We start from the raw sequence: 9,259 nt of genomic DNA on the forward strand, positions 1-9,259 counted from the left end.
TACCATACCAATTAAGTAAGAGATCATAGATGAACAAAATCCCACAATGTAATGCAATGCATGTCAGGTTTAAGTTTAGTTCCATCATTTAATCATGCGAGAGTCCTGAGCCACTCTTTACCGTGAGCACAATTGATATATCAGTTTTACACTCTGCAGAGGTTGTGTATCTTTACCCACAAGACATGTTCCCTTTTTCGCCTCGGATTGATCGGACCCTTAAACACTTCCAAGGTGAGTTGGCGAGGGCACACCGCGAGGCCTTTATAAAGTTCCACTAGCATGAGAAAACATGCTACAGTTTCAGGACGAAGAAAGCATATGCCTTTTTCCACGGTTTGTAACCCCATCGCAATAATTACAGCCAACACTATACTCTGCAGCAACGCCTCCCCGCTTGCCCCTTTCGGAAAAAGATTATCCCACACTAGCTTTTCTAATTAATTGGCCAAGGGCGTCCCATTCCACCTTTCTGGTAGCACTGTTTTCTCAGGTTAAGCTCCATGTTCTAATTAACAAAATGATCTTATCATGCACAATAATAAATAACCAACAATAATAAATCATAATAGAACATGGTCATGAATCATAAGTAGCATTAATCCAAAAACCAGGTAGAGCACTAGCAAGACTACCCAATAATTCATTTGTATGCAAGGTATAGGGTAAACAAGACTAGGTAACCTATTAGGCCCCATCAAGTTAATCTAATTGTTCCACGGTTGTCGGGTACCATAATTAGGGGTACCCAGAGTACGTACCTAATTACAATTAAAACGCCTTTTGACACAAAACCGGTGCGTTGGCAACTTTCCTTAAGTCGCACAGGGCCGGAACTGCGGTTCGCCTGAGGCACCGTATGCCAGATGCACGGCTACGTCTCGCCCGAGCCCAGCCTCAGGCGAACAGTGGTCCTGCGCGGATTTTCAACTCGCCCGAGGCCACCCTCGGGCGGGGAACGCATTTCCGCCTTGCCTGAGGGCAGCTCGGGCGCAGTTCTGTCGCGTACCTGCCTCGGCCAACCGCCTCACCCCGACTGCATCATGTGTGCATTTAATGCAGGTTGCACGACCGCTTATCCTATCGACTTATCCTGTTGCGGGCACCAAGGTCAACAAAGTACGACGCGACCTCGGTCCAATCTACTTTTACTGCCCGTTTTGACATATAAGGCGCGAATACCGGCACTATTCTCTCGTTCCGACCACTGTGTCAACCACCCAAGTGTGACTAACAATAGTATTTACCCCCCGCCTCAGCCTCGGGAGAAATATCCGCCACGTCCGAGCTAGCCTCGGCAGACCGTCCCGACAGGAAAATACGGCGCCGTCTTCTCTTCCAAGGGCCACGCCGAAGAACAGGATAACTACAGGAGCGACAAGACTGGTGTCAAATCTACTTACTCCACCCCGAGTAATGTGAGCTCGGACATGCACGCATGCTGCCAACCGACCCTCGGCTCTTAGCAAAGTCAAAGATAAGCTCCAGGGCTCGGACTCCAAGGCTATCCCGTCGGCCACGCCGCCTCAAGGGTCGTCCCGCCGGCCACTGCGCTACATGGCTCGACCTCAAGGGCTGCACCGCTGGCCACGCTGCTACAGGGCTCGGACACGCCTCCACCGTCCACGACAGTGTATGGCTACACCTCCTGTACAACTGGGCCTCCTCCTTGCGACTATAAAAGGGGGAGCCCAGGGCCTTCCTAAGGCAAGGCAGGATGTGATACACACGACTTACACAAGTTCACGACAACACAAGTTCAAACACACCCGTGTATCACAACACCCATCATTATCAAGAGACTTAGGACCCGCTCCCTCTCTCGACCAGCTTGTACCCCCTACTACAAGCACATAGGTGCAAGATAATATAAGTCTCATCCTCCCTCTGCTGGAAGTAGGGCCTTCTCTAGCCCGTACCAGGATAAATCTTGTGTCTTCTTGCATCAACCCATCCGGATAGGGGCACGCAACACTAATTCACTCGTCGGTTGAGGGCCCCTCGGTCCAAAACGCCGACAGTTGGTGCGCAAGGTAGGGGTTCGCTATGTGTTGACGACACTGTCCCTCTAGGGTTCCGGATGGACAGTCCTCTACAACCTCTCCAACTTGGGACGGTGATCCATTTTGGGAGTCTTGAGTTCATGTCCTTTGGCGTCAACTACGACATGGTACTCCTCCCACCCCGACACCGCACCGACACCGACCACCGTCTCACCCAGCAGGGGGAGCACGTCCACGTCTGCTCCCCAGGCCAGAGGAGGGGCACTCAGATCTCCGCCGCTATCCTTCTCGCTGGAGGAGACGGAGATGGAGCAACCACGACCACGCCACGAGTAGCACTTCCCTGGCTATCGCTCCGAAGCAGGCTGACGATGCAGGCTCCCTTGTGAGGGACCTGTCGGCCGTTCGCCTCGCTCCAGGGACGATGACGGGCGACGCTTCCCGCCCAGCTGGCGCTTCTGGGCAGGCTGATGATGCAGGCTCCCTTGCGAGGGACCTGTCGGTCGTTAGCCTCGCACTAGAAACAACAACGGCTACGCGTGCTTCCCGCCGAGCTGGTACTTCTGGGTAGGCCGGCAACGTAGAAACCCTTGCCAGGGATATGTCTAGTGTTAGCTTCGCACCCGGAACGTCGACAATCGCAACACGAGTTGCACCCACGACAACTCCACCGACCCTCCTCCCATGGTCCAGGAGGTGGGAACAATGTTTCACCCTATTCCCTTTAGGTTCAACTTCGATTCTCCAGACTACCCCTCTTCGGTGAGTACCTACACAAGTACATATACTGAACTTCTAGATCACCATCTGCAGTCTACATTGGACCTGCTGGCAACCTCTCCAACCTCGAAACCCATGGGCACCGAGGAAGGAGATGACCCAGATTCTAGATTGGATTTCTCTAGGCTCCGCGACCCCGGGGCCATGCAACATTTCCTATCTGCATGCGACTACTACCTCTCCGACAGGTCCAATGACTACAATTCCGACGACGAGGGTTATGGCCCGACTCGGGAATGCTTCCACATCGAGCACGAGGAGCACGAAGGAGATAACCAGCTCGGCATGCCGAGAAACAACACCGCCCCAGCGCCAGCACCACGCATCGAGATCCCACGGGAGCAAGTTGTGGTCCAGACCCCTGCGGGGAGTCAGGACACACAACTCAAGCAACCCCGCAAAATACAGGCCAAGCTCGATGAGGAGCGGGAGCGACTTCGATAACTTCAACAAGCCCTCGAGCAGGAGAGGGCGGGTCGAGCCCCGCCGGAGGGACGTGCCTCAAAGCACACGACGTACACCACCGCATCGTTAACGAGGCGGGGGCAGAACAGCCCCTAGTCTTCAATAGGGCTAGTCAAAACCTTGCCGTGGCGGCAATCTTGCTCCGGGCAATGCCAGATCCATCCACCACCGAGGGGCACCGAGTCCAGGGCGAGCTCAAAGGTCTCCTGAAATGCGCCGCAGTCCAGCAGGCCAAGAGCTCAGCCTCCCGACATCGAGAGCCCGCCTCGGAGCACCGAGCTGGGCCCTCCCGACAGGAGCGGGAGGTCTCGTTCCACACTGAGCCCGCGAAGGACAAGGCTCCCACGGTCCGAGACCGCCTCGGCGACATCCGACACCACCACGATGTCCGAGCCCACCTCGATGAGCAGCTACGCCGAGGCTACCACCCTCGGCAGGGTGGGCGATACGACAGTGAGGAGGACCAAAGCCCCTCACCTGAACCACCGGGCCCGCTGGTCTTCAGCCGAGCTATACGCCGGGCGCCGTTCTCGGCCCGGTTTCGAGCCCCGACTACCATCACCAAGTACTCAGGGGAGACGAAACCGAAGTTATGGCTCGCTGACTACCGCCTGGCCTGTCAATTGGGAGGTACGAACGACGATAAGCTTATCATTCATAACTTACCTCTGTTTCTCTTCGATGCCGCTCGAGCACCTTCCGCTTGCACAGATCCACGAGTGGGAGGACCTGGTATGGGTGTTTGGGGGAAACTTCCAGGGCACATACGTGCACCCCGGAAACTCTTGGGACCTTCAGAGCTACTGATAGAGGCCGAACGAGACTCTGTGTGAGTACATCCGACGGTTCTCGAAGCAGCGCACCGAGTTGCCCAACATCACCGACTCAGATGTCATCGGAGCGTTCCTCGCCGGCACCTCCTGCCGTGATCTGGTGAGCAAGTTGGGTCGCAAGACCCCCACCAAGGCAAGCGAGCTGATGGACGTGGACACCAAGTTCGCCTCGGGGTAGGAGGCCATCGAGGCCTTCTTCCCCGAGGACAAAGGCAAGGGGAAGTAGAAGGAGGACGCCCCCAAGGCGAACACCCAATGCAACCCCCTGAAAACAACAAGAAGAAGGCGCAGCAAGGGAAGCGCAATGCCACCGAGGCTGATCTTGTCACTGCTACAGATCGCAGAAACCCCGGAGACCCCTCGGGGCCCTAATGTGTTCGACAAGATGCTCAAGGAGTCATGCCCCTATCACAAGGACCCCGTCAAGCACACCCTTGAGGAATGCAACATGCTCCAGCGCTACTTCAATAAGCCCAGACCCTCGGCGGACGACGACAAAAACAAGGGCACTGGTGATAAGGGTGGCGACAAAGACGAGGAGTTCCCAGAAGTCTACAACTATTTCATGATCTACGGTGGACCAATGGTGAACCTCTCGGCGCGGCAGCGGAAACAGGAGCGTCAGGAGGTCTTCTTGGTTGAGGTGGCGACGTCGGTCTACCTAAACTGGTCGGACAAGGCCATCACCTTCGATCGAGATGACCACCCAGACTATGTCCCGAACCCAGGGAAGTACCCGCTGGTTGTCGACCCCATCATCGGCAACACCAGGCTCTCCAAGGTCTTCATGGATGGAGGCAACAACCTCAACATTATCTATGCCGAGACCCTGGGGCTCCTGGGAATGGACAAGTCCCATATCCGAGCCGACGCTGCACCATTTCACAGCATCACCCCTGGTAAGCGAGTTCAACCTCTCGGGCAGATTGATTTACCCGTTTGCTTCGGGACCCCCTTCAACTTCAGGAGAGAAACCTCACCTTCGAGGTGGTGGGGTTCCGAGGCACCTACCATGCAGTATTGGGGAGGCCATACTACGCCAAGTTCATGGATATCCCAAACTACACCTACCTCAAACTCAAGATGCCGAGCCCAAAGGGAGTCATCACCGTTGGCCCCACTCATCGCCACGCTTACGAGTGTGACGTTGAGTGCGTGGAGTACGCCGAGGCTCTCGTCGAGTCCGAGGCCCTCATCGTCGACCTGAAGAACCTCACCGAGGAGGTACCCGACCTAAAGAGGCACGCTGGCAACTTCGAGCAGGTTGAAGTAGTCAAGTCTATCCCCCTCGATCCCAGCGGCTACGACACCAAGATGCTGAAGGTCGGCTCCGAGCTCGACCCCAAATAGGAAGCAGTGCTTATCGACTTCCTCCGCATGAATGCTGAGGTATTCGCAAGGAGTCCCTCGGACATGCCTAGCATACCGAGGGAAGTCGCTGAGCAATCCTTGGACATTCGAGCTGGCTCCAGGCCAGTGAAGCAGCACCTATACCGTTTCGACGAAGAAAAGCGCAGGATCATCGGGGAGGAGGTCCACAAGCTGCTGACAACAGGGTTCATCATAGAAGTATTCCATCCCGAATGATTAGCTAACCCTGTACTTGTCAAGAAAAGGGGGAAAATGGAGGATGTGTGTAGACTACACTGGTTTAAATAAAACATGTCCAAAAGTTCCCTATCTTCTGCCTCGGATCGATCAGATCGTGGATTCCACTGCAGGGTGCAAAACCCTGTCTTTCCTCAACGCCTACTCTGGCTACCACCAAATCAAGATGAAAGAGTCCAACCAGCTCGCGACTTCTTTCATCACACCATATGGGATGTATTATTATACCACTATGCCATTTGGTCTGAGGAACGCAGGCGCCACGTACCAGCGGTGCATGAACCACGTGTTCGGAGAGCACATCGGCAACACGGTCGAGGCTTATGTCGATGACATCATGGTCAAGACAAGAAAAGCCCAAGACCTCATCTCTGACTTGGAAATTGCATTCAGCTACCTGTGGGCCAAAAATGTCAAGTTGAACCCTGAGAAGTGTGTCTTCAGCATCCCCCGAGGCATGCTCCTAGGATTCATCGTCTCCGAGCGAGGCATCGAGGCCAACCCAGAGAAAATTCCGGCCATCACCAACATGGGACCAATCAATGACCTGAAGGGAGTGCAAAGGGTCATGGGGTGCCTTGCGGCCCTGAGCCGCTTCATCTCGTGCCTCGGCGAGAAAGGTTTACCCCTGTACCATCTCCTGAGAAGGACCGAGCGCTTCACTTGGACCCCTGAGGCCGAGGAAGCCCTCGGCAATCTCAAGACACTCCTTACCAACACACCCATCTTGGTGCCTCCCACCATGGGCGAGGCTCTTTTACTCTACGTCGTTGCAACCACTCAGGTGGTCAGTGCCACGATCGTAGTCGAAAGGCGTGAAGAAGAGCATGCTTTGCTCGTCCAGAGGTTGGCCTACTTCATTAGCGAAGTACTATCCGAGACCAAAATCCGCTACCCACAAGTCCAGAAATTGCTGTACATAGTAGTTCTAACTCGGTGCAAGCTACGACACTATTTCGAGTCTCACCCGATGACTGTGGTGTCATCCTTCCCTCTAGGGGAGATCATTCAGAGCCGAGAAGCCTCAGGTAGAATAGCCAAGTGGGCGGTGGAGCTCATGGGAGAAGCACTCTCATTTGCCCCTCGGAAGGCCATCAAGTCCCAAGTCTTGGTAGATTTCCTAGCTGAGTGGACCGACACTCAACTTCCAACAGCCCCAATCCAAGCCGAGCTATGGACCATGTACTTCGATGGGTCGCTAATGAAAACTGGAGCGGGCATGGGCTTGCTCTTCATCTCAACCCTCGGAGTACACATACGCTATGTGATACACCTCCACTTTGCTGCGTCCAACAACGTAGCCGAGTACGAAGCCCTGGTTAATGGGTTGTGCATTGCCATCGAGCTAGGGGTCCGGCGCCTCGACACTCGGGGCGACTTGCAACTCGTCATTGACTAGGTCATGAAAAACTTGAGCTGCCACGACCCAAAGATGGAGGCCTACTGTGAAGAAGTCCGACACTTGGAGGACAAGTTTTATGGGCTGGAACTCAACTACATCACGTGACGGTACAGCGAAACCGCTGACGAACTGGCAAAGATAGCTTCGGGGCAAACCGCGGTTCTCTCGAACGTCTTTTCCAGGGACATCCACAAACCATCCATGAAGCTCGACGAAATGCCCGAGCCCGAGGCTCCCTCGGTCACCAAGCCCGGGGCCATGCACATCGAGGAAGAGCGGAACAGGGCCACACCAGTCTCGGACTGGCAGGCCCCGTACCTCCAATATCTCCTCCAAGGAGAGCTGCCCCTCGACAAGGCCGATGCTCGGCGACTAGCTCGGTGCGCTAAGACATTTGTACTAATGGGGGAGAAAAAGGAGTTGTACCACCGCAGCCCCTCGGGAGTCCCCCAATGGTGCATTCCTATCGACCAAGGCTGATAACTGCTAGGCAAAATCCACTCGGGGGATTGTGGGCACCACGCTGCCCCTTGGACTCTCGTCGGAAATGCCTTCAGACAAGGCTTCTACTGGCCGACTGCGGTGGCCGATGCTACAAAGATTGTGCGCTCCTACAAAGGGTGCCAATTCTACGCCAGACAGGCACACCTGCCAGCTCAGGCCCTGTAGACCATTCCCATCACCTAGGTGTTTGCTATGTGGGGGTTAGACCTCGTTGGTCCTTTCCAAAAGGCACCCGGGGGCTTTACGCACCTGCTGGTCGCCATCGACAAATTCTCCAAGTGGATCGAGGTCCGAACCCTCACCAGCATTAGGTCCGAGCAGACAGTGTCATTCTTCACCGACATTGTCCATCGCTTCGAGGTCCTGAACTCCATCATCACCGACCACGACACGCAGTTCATAGGGAGAAAGTTCTTGGACTTCTGTAATGACCACCACATCCATGTGGACTGGTCGGTCGTGGCTCATCCGAGGACAAATGGCCAAGTGGAGCGTGCTAATGGCATGATTCTGCAAGGCCTGAAGCCGAGGATCTACAATGACTTGAACTAGTTTGGCAAACACTGGATCAAAGAACTCCCCTCGGTGGTTTGGAGTCTAAGGACAATACCAAGCCGAGCCACGGGGTTCACGCCATTCTTCCAAGTCTATGGGGCTGAGGCTATCCTACCCACGGACTTGGAATATGGCTCCCCGAGGCTCAAAGTGTATAACGACCAAAGCAACTAAGTCAGCCGAGAAGATTCACTCGACCAACTGGAAGAAGCTCGGGACGTTGCACTGCTGCATTCCGCCAGGTACTAGCAGTCGCTGCGGCGCTACCATGCATGACGAGTCCGACCCCGAGGCTTCCAGGTTGGTGACATGGTGCTTCGGCTATGACAAGATAACCGAGGGCACCACAAGATTACCCCTCCCTAGGAAGGGCCATTCATCATCACCAAGGTGCTGAAACTAGGAACCTACAAGCTATACAATAGCCGAGGCAAAGTCTACAACAATGCTTGGAACATCGAACAACTACGTCGCTTTTACCCTTAGAATTCCAAGTCATTTATGTACTTCTGTTTTCAAATATAAATAAAGTCTAACCTTCAAGTGAGGTTCGGCCCTGCCGCAGCAGACCGAACCTCCCTCGGGGTCTAGAAGGGGGGAACCCCCTCTGCGTCACTTTTTCTCATAAAAGTTTTTTTTCCGAAAAAACGACTTTCATGTCTTCGTCCCTGTCAAAAACGGAATCCTAAATGACTAAGAGACATCCCGAATGACAAGACCGGCCGAGCCGCGGGGACTCCTACGCCTCCAGGATACAGATACCCCACTCACCACCTTTCGCCTAAAGGGTAACTCACGTTCTGACAGCGATCCCGTGAAAAGACAAGATAAAAACACGAAAACAAGAGAAAAAAGACGCAGCCTTTATACAAACAATAAAATGTTTCGGGCCTCAAGGCCCTTGGAACATCACCATCCGCAAAATTGAGAGCACCTAGAGGGGGGGTGAATAGGTGATCCTGTAAAACTTCAAAACTTAAGCCACAAAAACTTGTTAAGTGTTAGCACAATTATGGCCAAGTGGCTAGAGAGGAGTCAAAACATAATAACCACAAGAAATCAATCACAGAGATGACACAGTGGTTATCCCGTGGTTCGGCCAAGTACAA

Source organism: Zea mays, chromosome 1, assembly GCF_902167145.1.
Source record: "Zea mays cultivar B73 chromosome 1, Zm-B73-REFERENCE-NAM-5.0, whole genome shotgun sequence".
Taxonomy (NCBI): Eukaryota; Viridiplantae; Streptophyta; class Magnoliopsida; order Poales; family Poaceae; genus Zea; species Zea mays.